The sequence below is a fragment of the Bos grunniens genome, chromosome 10 (assembly GCF_055505025.1).
Source record: "Bos grunniens cultivar Pamir isolate PY7600 chromosome 10, Bosgru_T2T1.0, whole genome shotgun sequence".
Taxonomy (NCBI): Eukaryota; Metazoa; Chordata; class Mammalia; order Artiodactyla; family Bovidae; genus Bos; species Bos grunniens.
The window spans coordinates 15,050,286-15,062,087 of NC_141174.1; the positions used below are offsets into that span (position 1 = coordinate 15,050,286).

General features: G+C 53.8%; 1 long non-coding RNA gene across 1 annotated transcript; it reads right to left on the reverse strand.

Moving 5' to 3' along the window:
* Window positions 1-8,282: 8,282 nt before the first annotated feature.
* LOC147363953 (uncharacterized) lies at window positions 8,283-10,605 on the reverse strand. Its single transcript, XR_015133603.1, has 3 exons — window positions 10,538-10,605; window positions 9,892-10,182; window positions 8,283-8,726 (listed from the first exon to the last, which is right to left on the reverse strand). It is a non-coding gene; the product is annotated as an uncharacterized LOC147363953 (long non-coding RNA).
* Between the last annotated feature and the right edge of the window lie 1,197 nt (window positions 10,606-11,802).

Consider the following 11,802-nt stretch of genomic DNA (forward strand, 5'->3'; position numbering starts at 1 on the left):
ATTTTTAAAAAGGTATTCCAAATACATGGCAAAAAGAAAAAAAATCCAACAGCATGAACAGGCGCTCAGTGAAAAGTCCATCAGCCTCCTTCCCTTCCAGGCCTTCAGTTCCCCTCCGACAAGGGAAGCACTGTTGACAGTTATCTTGTGTGTATTTTCGACAGTATTAGACGCACAAAGAAGCTCAGATTTATAATATATATCTCTTGGGTGTAGATCTTAGGATAAGCCAAAGACAGAAAGGAAGGTCCAGGGCAAGGAAGTGGACTTGGGTCCGTGCCCCGGTCTGAGTCTGGGGGCAGGGGGGTGTCCTCTCCTCCACAGTCAGGGATTAGCTATTAGGTTTTTTTTTGGCTCCTGGGCAAGTGTCTGTGTGTGTGTGTGTGTGTGTCTGTGTATGTGTGCATGTGCATGCCCTTGGCCCAACCGGTGCACTTAAATCTACGTCACTATGGTGCCAGCCTTGGGGTCCCTACGCCAGCCTCACTGTGGCTTGGGGGGGGGTCTCTGGAAGGAATGCGGGTGTGGAGGAGGGGGCAGTGGCCATGAAGACCAAGTATCCCCTGCAGTGCCCAGCACTCTCCTCTACAGTCGCTTTCCTCTCCCTCTGCCATGCCCCAGGGCAACTCGGTGTAGCTGGCAGAGCGGCTTCCCTAGTGACAGACTGACCAACGGTGGCTAAATAAAACAGCGAGGGAGAAACAGTATTGAGTGCAACCTCTGGACCCACAGAGGGCTGGGCTTTGTCGTCTGCTATTTCCTTTAGTACGGAGGCTTTGAGACTGCTTGTTGTAATCTCCTTTGACAGGAAAATACCCACGGTAGGTACTATTATCCTCCCATTTTACAGACACGGCAACCAGGTCACAGAGCAGCGAGTAACCTCCGCCGGCCTGCCCTCACTGCCCCTCTCACTTCTGAAGGTTGTTCACACGCTCCCCAGGCCCCCGGCCCCCACACCTCCCTCTCTACCAGGGCACACCCTTCCAGGGAGGCCTGGGTTTTCCCTGCAAGGAGGAGCCAGCTTGTGAAATCCGGAACCATGGGCAGTGGTTCAGAAACCGCAGCTCCAGGCAGGAGGTCCGGACTGCTTTGAGAACAGGTCTGGGGCGCTGAGGGTGCTGGGGGCCCATGCTGGCGGCCAGCACCCAGGGAGAGGCAGCTCTGGAATGCCGGGCCATGTGAACACAGAGGAATTAGCTCTGCGCCCCTGGGTCTCAGCCCAGACAGTCACGTGACCCCCTCCTACAAATGTGCAACCCGCACCCTCCCCCCGTCACCCAGCCCCAGCCATCACCACCGTTTGCCTAGAGTGTAGGCAACTGATTCTTAACTTGGAAAGTTGCCAACATGCCCCTTCCAGTGGGGCGAGGGGACCCAGGGACTAGCGGGGGTGGTGGGGGAGAATGCTGGAATTAGGATCGTTTTAGGGGCGGGAGGAGGAGGAGGAGAGACTGCCTGGCTGGGAGCTTCCCAGGGACCAGGGGTCCCAGAGCTGGAGCTGCCTTAGGTTCCCCCCCTTAGCCAGGGGGCTAAAATACCTGGCCAAGCCATCTGCCGGGAGGTGGCTCCTCAGACTGCAGGCTGCTTCCAGCCCCAAAAGGCCTCCATGTTTCCTCGGCGACTGAGTAACACAGCCAGAGCTGGGGAAAGGCAGGGTGCCTTAATCCACTCCTACCTGTGCTTGGGGGGGCCCCCTCCCCTACAGGGGCAGAAGGGGTCAGCAGGTGGCGGGGGGGCGGGGAGGGCCTCTGAGAGCCTGTGTCTCTTTTTCCTAATCCTGCAATGGTCCAGGTCAAGCCCTTCTCCCTGGGAACCAGCTGAGTCAGAGCCTGTGGACACTCCTTATCCCTTCATCTCCTGTCCCACCTGCCAGTGGCTTCTTCCCAGGGCCCTCTCTCCTCCCCACGCAGGCACAGTGCCTGGAGCAGGGTTCCTGTCTCCTCCCCCCTCTCCACCCCCTCCCCTGCCCCAGGCAGGCGGCAGAGGCCGACAGGACGATGGCCAGGCCATTGCTTCCATTCGCCTCACCTTCCTTGCACCTCCTGCTTCTCCTTCAACACTTAGCAAAAGTCCCTACTTCCCTGAAAACTTATGTTCACCCAACAGGCCCCATCCATCGACATTTGGGTTAAAAACCTGGCTCTGCTGTTAACTTTGGGTACATCCTTTGGTCTCTGAGTCTCAGTGTCCTCCCGGCGGATGGGAACACCTCTCACCGGGCTGCTGGAAGAATTAACGCAGTGTGTGTCAGTTTGTTGCAACACCTTGCCAGTCGGCGGTTGTCATTACCCTTAGCTGTGCTCCGCTGGGGCCCCGCCCATCAATGACAACACTTAGCACCACCACCCCCCTGCATACACACTTTCAGCGCAGGGAGGGGATGGCTAAGTGTTATGACCACAGGGCCCCAGGAGCACAGATCTGGATCACTGGGAAAGATGATCCCCCTTCCATAAAGTGGGGCCTGTGAAGGAAGGAGAGAAGGGGGAGGAAGAGGTTGGGGGCAGGAGAGTAAGTTTCCACCACAGAAGGATGAAGAGTTGGCTTGGTTTGGCTGGAATGTGGGAAGAAGTGAGGCAGAACCAGCAGGCAAGACCTCCTGAGCAAAGCTGAGGGGCTTGAGATTAAGCCTGCAGGGCACTAAAGGATGTGTGAGCAGAGGGACACTGTCTGATGTGCCATTTGGAAAGATCTTTCTGGCAGCAGCATGAGGACTAGACTATCTGGAAGGAGAAGCAAGCATGAGAAGCCAGCTAGGAGGCGTCTGCGGTGATCCAGGCAAGAGGTGATGAAGCCAATTCAGGAGGGGCTGTGTGGGGGAGGGACTTGGGGAGGGGTTGGGGGCGTTCTGAGAGCTGTTAGGAGGAGAGCTGGCAGGTGCGTGAGGGCGAGGCGGAGGAAGGAAAGAGGCAAGCTCATCCTCAGCTCAGGTGCCCAGGAAATGCCACCGGTGTAGGGGAAGCAGTCTGGTCAATTTGGGACACTGGCCTGAGGTGCCATGGGCAAGCTCGGGGCGATGGCAGGTGAACCTGTGGCCCTCCGCTCTGCAGACAGGTCTGGACAGGAACTGAAAGGCGAGGTCTGCCTTGTGGGTGGTCGTCAGAGCTGTGAGTTTAGGTGAGGTCCCTGAGCAGAAAAATGAGAAGACAGCGGAATGCCGGGAGCACTCACCTTGCAGGGTTGGAGGAGGTGGGCCTGGGAGGAGAAGGGCAGCAGGAGGAAAGGGAGGACAATCACAGGAGGTCGAGTCCCGCCTGCCAAAGCAGATGCCGTGGGATGGGGCCCCAGGTGCTGCGCCGAGATGGAGGAAAGTGAAAGAAGAAAGTGAAGTTGCTCAGTCGCGTCTGACTCTTTGCAACTCCATGGACTGTAGCCTAGCAGGCTCCTCTGTCCATGGAATTTTCCAGGCAAGAATACTGGAGTAGGTTGCCATTTCCTTCTCCAGGGGTTCCCCACCCAGAGATCGAACCCAGGTCTGCATTGCAGGCAGATGTTTTACCATCTGAGCCACCAGGGAAGTCCCAAGATGGAGGAAGGTAGGGCCCAAATGGTGTCTGTTGAACTTGGCAGCACGGAGGTCCCTGGAGACCCTGGCCAGAGAGGTTTGTGACGAGCTGGGATGCAGTGTACTGGGGGGAAGGCAGAAGGCACAGCTGGTCCCAGGGTCCTCGCTCTGGAGGGAAGGAGCGAACCTGGCAGCCAGGGGGCAGGGGACAGGAGTCTCTCTGATGCAAGTTGAGAGAGATGTAAGCATGTTTACAGGGAAAGGGTCAGAAGGAAAGGTTGAATATACAAGAAGGGGGATGGGTATGAATGAGTGACAGGCTGGAAGACGGGAGAAGACAGCAGGAGAGGCTGTAGAGGCTACTGGAAAGTCAGATTAATAGTAACTTAAGTGCTTACTGTGTGCCGGGCACCATAATGGGCCCTTTCCCAGGTCAGACAGGGCACCTTGTAGGCAGGTATAATAGTAGCTTGTACTGGAGTCAGAGCCCCCCTTGGAACCAGACCCCAGTCTCTTTGCTCTACTGAGTCACCATGGGACCTCCTGAACGTTCCTCCTGAGACAGACTGGGACCCGGGACCCTTTGCTGCAGAGCTGCAATACCTGCCCCTGGACACACCTCTCCTTGAGCAACAAAATGCGAAGAAGCTAATATGAGATTAAAAATAACTGCATGCATGTGCAGTTGGGGCAGATTCTGGACTCAAAAGATATAAAGAGACCATAAAGCCGAACTGCCACTTTTGAAGATCTTGGAGCAAAAGCAGGGAGTCAGGAGCAAAAGTAGGCTACTAGGCATGCCCCCTGCACACAGCAACCTAAGGGGTGGGCAACCCACCTAAGCCACCCCTCTGGCTCAACCCCTGGACAACCCCTACCCTCATTGCATATAAGGAACCAACTTGTCCCCCTCGGGGACAGAGCCAGCAAGGGAACCTGTCGTTTGTTCTCGCTCCCCCTGCTGTAGCAGGGGCAACCGATAAAGCCTTGCCTGAACTTGTCTGGCCTCTAGTCAATTTCTGTTGATTGGGGAAGGCCACGAAACCCTGGCTGGTTACACTCTCAGAGCCTTCATCTCTTCCCAGGCCAAAGGGGTGTGTGATGCCCACCTGCCAAGCTATGGGGAGGATGAGGTCCCGTGTGTGAGTGGACATGCCCAGAGCAATGTCAGGCACCCAGGTGATGCTTGTTATACAGAAGCTACCTCCACCACTTCTACAAATGTTGGAGCAGTGGCCAGGCACTGTTCTAGAATGAAACTGTTAACCCCTGGAGCCTCAGGGAAGGGCCTAGATGGTTAACTGTTCGGCAGATGAGGAAAGAGGGTGTCTCCAGCAAGGATTAGGAACTAAATGAAGGAGGAGGTGCTAGGATGCATTAGTCAGAAGAAAGTAGAGCCTTTGCTCTGTAACTTGGGCTCTCAGATAGCCGCACCCCAGCTAAGACGGCACGCCATGGGCCGAGTTCTCCAGAGCCCTAGTTACACGTGGATGTGACTTGGAAGATGAGGGTGTAGGGTCCTGAACATCCGAGGACCGCCCACTGGGACAACCAGGCTGGTGGGCAGTTTACTTCCCAAGGTCTGTCCTCTTGCGGCCCTTGAAATCCCACTTGGGATTTCCCGGTAAAGGGAGAGTTTGTTCTAGGGAGAGTGTGGGTTCTGGGCAGGACAGGTTTCATAAGCATGGACCTGGGCACACTGGGCACCATGTTTGAAAGGGATAGTTTAATGCTTTTGCTGTCTTGAAATTCTTCGTAATTTTGAACAAGGAACCCTGCATTTTCTTTTCGGCTTGAGCCCTGCAAGTTACATAGCCTGTTACATTTCTAAGGTCAAGGGTGATTGAATGTCCCCTAGCCCATAACGGATGTGGCAGGGCCCACGCTGGCCCCTGGCCCTGGACGTGATGGGCTCAGAGAGGGATGAGGGAGGCAGTGTGGGGCTCTGCCCTTCCAGAGGCCCAGAGCAGGAGTGAGTCCTGTGGTATTGAGTGCAGCAGGCTGGACAAGAGTCAGACAACAGGGCTTGTGTCCTCACTAGGCAGCTGTGTGCTCTTTGGTGGGCTCTGGACTTCTCTGAGCCTGTTTTCCCATCCGCAGACTGGGTCCAGAGTGACCACATGACAGGCGCTCTGAGGGTTAAATGAGGAAACGGGCAGAGAGTGCCTGGTACGTAGTAGGTGCACAGCGGGTATTTGCTGGTGGGTGCCTCTTGGGCCCAGAAGGCTGTTGCTTTGTGAATAGTATGCTCCTACTCTAGGAGACGATGGGAGAGAAGGCACCAAGTCCCTGCCCTACCCTGGAGGGGACACAGGGGGCTGAGTACCATCCTGGGAACTGTCTTCCAGGAAATGGGCTGCCAGGTCCCCCTCCAGAGGGGCCACCATCCTTGGGCACTTGACTGCCAAAGTGAGCAGTTGTTCAGTCACTGAGCTGAGCCTGACTCTTTATGACCCATGGACTGTAGCCCGCCAGGCTCCTCTGTCCATGGAATCCTCCAGGTAAGAATAATACTAGAATGGGTTGCTGTTTCCTTCTCCAGGGGATCTTCCTGGACCAGGGATTGAACCCGCATCTCCTGCACAGGCAGATTCTTTACCACTGAGCCATCAGGGAATCCAGGAGAACAAATGCAAGGCCCGGCCCAGGGGTGGCAATTCCAGACTCGCCCTGGGGCCCTGAGCATTCCTACCCCTCATTCACATAACGGTCTCACATCGTAGTTTCCCCAGATCCCCTCCTGCTAGAGCTGTTCTCCCTGTGACAGTGCATGGCCCTTCTCTCTGGAAGGCCTCCCCCTCCAGGGGATAGAGCTGTGGGCTGAGATCTCCTGCTCCTCCTCCTCAACACCCTCTTGTTCCCTCCTCTACCCCCTTTCTGATCCTTGACTTACTCTGAGCTGGATTAAGACTTCCAGCTTCCCTCAGAGCTGAGAGGTTAGGGTGCACCCCCCATCGCACACACTCACAAACAAAGTCAAAATAAAAACCACCCTAAACCTGAAAATCAGTGTGACAAAGTCTAACCAAGCTCTGATTTTTTTTCCGGGACAACTACTGCCTTGCTATTTTTGAAATACTAAGAATTAGCTTAAAAAAAAAAAGCCAAACCAAACACTTTGTTGATGCCCTTTTGCTGCCAGTGCCCTAAGCACATGCTTAATCTGCCTGTTAGGTAACTTGGCCTCGCCTGCCCCCGCCCCTGTGCCAGAGCGGCACAGAGGCCTGGCCTGCAATACGGGGCATTGGGCCACTCTGCCCGGAGCCTTCCCCCAGGGAGAGGGAAGCCCTGGGCCAATCAGCCCCTCCTGAAGAGGTGATGTCAGGAAAGCCCAGAAGGTTCCACTCCACCCCTGCCATGGGCGCACCCTGTCCTCCCGAACGGAGCAGCCAGGGCCAGCCCTGGGCCCCCTTCCAGTCCTCCAGCTGGCCAGGGACGGCCAGGCTGCATTAGTGGCCAGGCCTGCCGCCCTGCACTCCACACCTGTGGGCAGGTCTCCCTGCCCTAGCGCCTCCCCTTCCTGCTGTGGGAGAGGGAACTTCTGAGACAGGCTTTTCCAGATCCTGCTTATAAACCCCGGTTAAAAATAATCTCTGCGTGTCTGAGCAGGAGAGGGTAGGGAGGTGAGGTGGTGGGAGACGGAGAAGGCAGGCAGAAGGCTGCAGACCAGCAGGAAGACCAAGCCTCCTAGCTGATATCCAGCCTCCTAGAAAATTCCAAGTGGGAGGACCTTTCAGAGCACTTCATTTTGCAGAGATAATACAGGCCCAGAAAGGGGGCAGGTCATTTCCATAATTGTCAGGGGAACAGAGCCCTCTGGGCCTGGCCCTAGCTCCTCCCTTTGCTCTGAGTAAAGCGTGAGGCACTTCCCGATGGCTCAGCAAGTCTAGAATACGCCTGCAATGCAGGAGAAGCCGGCTCCATCCCTGGGTTGGGAAGATCTCCTTGAGGAGGAAATGGCAGCCCACTCCAGTATTCTTGCCCGGAAAATCCCATGGACAGAGGAGTCCCTGGGGTCGCAAAGAATCGGACCCACTGAGCACGTATGCACAAGGCCTGAGGACTGCCCCCCGCCTCCGGGGCACACCTTCCCTGAACACCCCCTGATAAAGCCAGAAAGCGCCCCCACCCACATCCCCAGCATGCGCACTGCTGCCCACTCTCCTGCTCAGCTCTTTTCCTCCCCTGCCTCCAGCACCTATCCAGCTTGTTCCCCTTTTACCTCCTCAAGGAAAGGGACATTTATTACTGTGTCTGGCATGGTGCATATGAAGCCATGTATCCCTCTTGATAATAAACCAAAGCTGGAGGTCAGATGTTTTCTGGAGGACATTTTGTATTCCAGGGAAGAGAAGGAAAGGGTTGGTGAATTCTGAGCAGTTTATGCGTGCAAGGCATTTCCCTTACGTGTGACTTCCAAGCAAGGCTTAGGGCAGAGCTGCAAAGGATAATCCATCTGAGAGGTGAGCCCTGGAGCCAGAGGGCTTTAAGGCACTGGCTTAAGTTCACAGAGGAGCAGTGCTCAGTTGAAACCTGTCTCCCACCCACTCCTTTGCCTCCACAGCACTGCAGCCTCCTAGCCCAGCTCTAAGGATGTGGTCTGCTGCAGCAAGCACTCTCTGGGCATGATGTGACTACACTCTTGCAGCACCCACCAGAGAGCTACTGCTGCCACCTCCTTTTACAGTGGAGGAAACGGAGACACCGTGAAGTTAAGGGACGGCCATCCCCCAGTAGACAGAGGAGCTAGAATTTGAGGCTAGGGACACTTGGCTTCTTGCAGGCCTGTGCTTTTAATCGGACACAATCTGAGCCCTTCCCAATACTTTCAGCCCCTCATCACCTTGGCCTGGGAGGTGTGGGTTTCAGGCTGGCCTCCTGGAATCTTCTCCTGGCTGTGGGTTCTCATTCTGCAGCCATTCTGGTTAAAGGCTCAGGGAAGGAAGGGGCTGAGAGTGGAGTTTGAGATTTGTGTCTCGCCCTTTTTTTTAGAGTTTTAGTTTTGTACCTGCTGTTCTGGGGGGTGAAGTTTGTCTCCTTCTTCAGGAGGGGCTTCCCTCCAGAAACGTCCATGAAATACACAAATGTGGATTCTTGGAAAGAGTTCCTTCAGGCTCTGGGATTAGACCGAGGGCAAGCGTTTCTTCTGTACCAGTGTTCTCACTCTGAGCCTTGAATTTCTTTTAAGTAGAGAGAATAGTGCCTGCTTCGAAGAAGGCTAAAGCGGGTCAAATGAGATGATAGATTATTGTAAACAGTGAAGTCATTTATGGTCAGTTTTAACGCATTGATCCTCTTACCTTCCTAAAAGAAGAAGTCAGTTTGAGGGACAGTGAAAGTGGCTGGGGTAGTGACAAGCTGGGCAGACGGGCTGTTGATAAAGTGAATTTTGTCCCAGAGCCCTGAGACCTCTGAGCTACAGGGGAGAGGCTGCAGATGGTTCAAGATTTGCTTTGCCTGTGCCCTATCCCCCGGGGCCCTGGTGGATCAAGAAGCTGGCTTTGCCTGGGCTGCCTTAGGAAGCTGCATTTTCTTACAAGGCCCAGCCTGGAGTGCACCCTTCGCCCTTCCAGAGCACAGGGCCTCCGTGCTCACTGTCAGACAACAGCAGTGACATTCTCCCAGCTGATTCCACCCCAGGGTCCCCCAGAGGGGAGGGGCTTCTGGCCTGTCTGAAAGGTTGACGGGTTGCAATTGACAGGAGCTCTTGTTCCCAATCTGCCCAGGTGGCTGCGGGGAGTTTAGAGGCTGGGGGAAGACATGAGGAACCCTCCCCTAAATGGAGCCAGGCGACCACGGCACCAGGAAGAGAGAGCTGCTGCAGGTGAATGTGGTCTCACTGGCTTATGTAACCATTCCCCTTGGCCCCCACGGAACATACATAAACAATAACTTGGAATAGCTATCGATCTGGTTGAGGCAGGTCATCAAAACCTGGAACTGTCCCTGCCAAACAGGAACATCCTGCCCTCTCAGCTGAGCAGACGCCTGGCTTATGGGGGGAGGAATGAGTGATGTAATCAGGCTCTTGAAGCCAGGAAGCATGGATTGTCCTTGCTGTGTTGGGTCATCTTCTCAATTATCACTTATTCAGCATTTAAAATGTGGCCGTAGTCTATGGCCATACCACCCTGAATGCGTCTGATCTCGTCTGATCTCAGAAGCTAGGCAGGGTCAGGCCTGGTTAATACTTGGATGGGAGAATGTGGTCATAAATAAGCAAAAGTCCATGTTGATAGGCTTACAATGTCTCGGGGAAGAGTTCCAGAAACGTAAAATTTGGTAATAGAGGGGCAACCGCTTTAGCTTGGGTAGTTTGGCTTGGGTTTTGATGAGCAGATAGGAATTCACCGAGCAGGGAAGGGAAAAATCCCGAGTCTTACTTGTCCGCTGGTTTAAGATGAAAAAACAGCCCTGTGCAGAATACATGAGTGCTGGGAGGTACACCGAGGTGGCAGGAAAGTGTGACTCAGGGATGAGGCTGTTCTGGGTCTGATGGTAGATCTTCCGGATATAGCAATTTTGGCTTCGGCCCCCCTGGTCAGGCCTCCAGCCCTTCTCTGGGCTCTGCTGAAAGAAAACTTGGCCCAAAGCAAATTTCTCTCTCTGAGTGGGCCAACCAGTGTCTTGATAATTAGCAGCACAGAGGTCAAGGGAGGACTTTAATTGGTGCCCTGGAGAATAAAAATACACAGATGGGAGGCCCTCCCCATCTCCCTACCCTCTGCCCTCTTCCCCACCTGCCCTGGCCGCAGCCACCAGGCAACTTCATCTCTCTTAACCTGTTCTTGCTTGGTCTTGAAATAGCTTGGCTGAATCCTTGACATGCCCTTTTCTAGGCCTCTCACTTGACTAATGATGGCCATTTCCAGTTATTCCTTAGGTCCTGGCATTGCACACACAGCCTGACTAGCCTGCAGCCCCATAAGAACTCTACAGGTAAGTCCTCTTGAATGGCAAAAGCCCACAATCCCAAACCAGCTACAAAAACTGACCACAGGCAGTCACTTCCCCGGCATCCACGCTCACCATTTTCAGGACCAGGTGGATCAACTGCAGGGCAGAGCTTGTGGAGTAGGCACACCTGAGCTGTTTGTGAACATGGGCCCCTCATCACTTAAACATCAGGGAATGCAAACCATGCACGGCCTCGGTCTCAGCTAAATTAATTTGCATCTGCCTTTAGACGAGTCACAAATGTGTCTGATTATCATGTAGTGTCTCTTTTCAAGTTAGAGTTTCCCCATGTGGCAAGTGAGAATGGTGCTTCGTCACCTATTTTATCGAAGCAAAAATCAAGACATTAAAGATGGATTTGCTCACAATTCCTTTATTTAGCAGACACCTATGGAGCACCTACTCTCAGCCATTGTCTCTGCAAACACAGAGCATTCAGGAGGAAGCAATACAAAGGGCCTGTCTTCAGGAAGCTTGCATTCTGGTGTGGCAGACCAACAACAAATAAATACTTCAAAATGTGTCAGTACATGTCATATACTATTTAGGTGGATAAGGTAGGGAAGGGGAGAGTGGTTGACAGGATGGGGAGAGCGTTGTTTTATACAGTTGGTTCTGGAAGGTGACGTCAGAGAAGAGATCTGATATATACACGAGGCTAGGGTGTTCCATGCTGTGTGTCAACGTCATAACCACACTTGCACTGCCCTCATTCTTTTATCTCTCTGCTGCTGGCTCCGTTCAGTGAGGCAGGGACTCTTTGATAAAAAGGATGACAACTACTCATCTTTGGGTCTTCAGTTCTGAATGTGACCCAAGGGCTGTTTGCATGTTTCCACCTCCCGCTCCCAGAAGGGCTCGTGAAATACTCCAGGCTCAGTCCAGGAACAGTGCCTGGAATAGAGAAAGTTTCTGAAGGACTGCGCTGCAGATAGAATGCATGATTAGAAGCCCGCAGTGGGTGGGGCGAGGTACGGGCCTGGGGGACGGAAGCACAGGCTAGGAGGGAGGCAGGAGTGATCTCTAATTTCACTTCCTGGCAGTTGATCCAGTGGTTTCATGTTGGTCTTCTACAGAAAACCAATTGCAAACATCTGGGGATGACAGAGGATGAGATGGTTGGATGGCCTCACCAACTCAATGGACATGAGTTTGCGTAAACTCGGAGAGTTGGTGATGGACAGGGAGACCTGGTGTGTTGCAGTCCATGGGGTCGCAAAAAGTTGGACATGACTGAGCTACTGAACTGAATAGTGCTAGTTACTATTTACTAATAGTGTAGTATTTACTAGTAGGACTACTAGTACTATTTACTAGTAGTGTGCTAGTTACTGTTC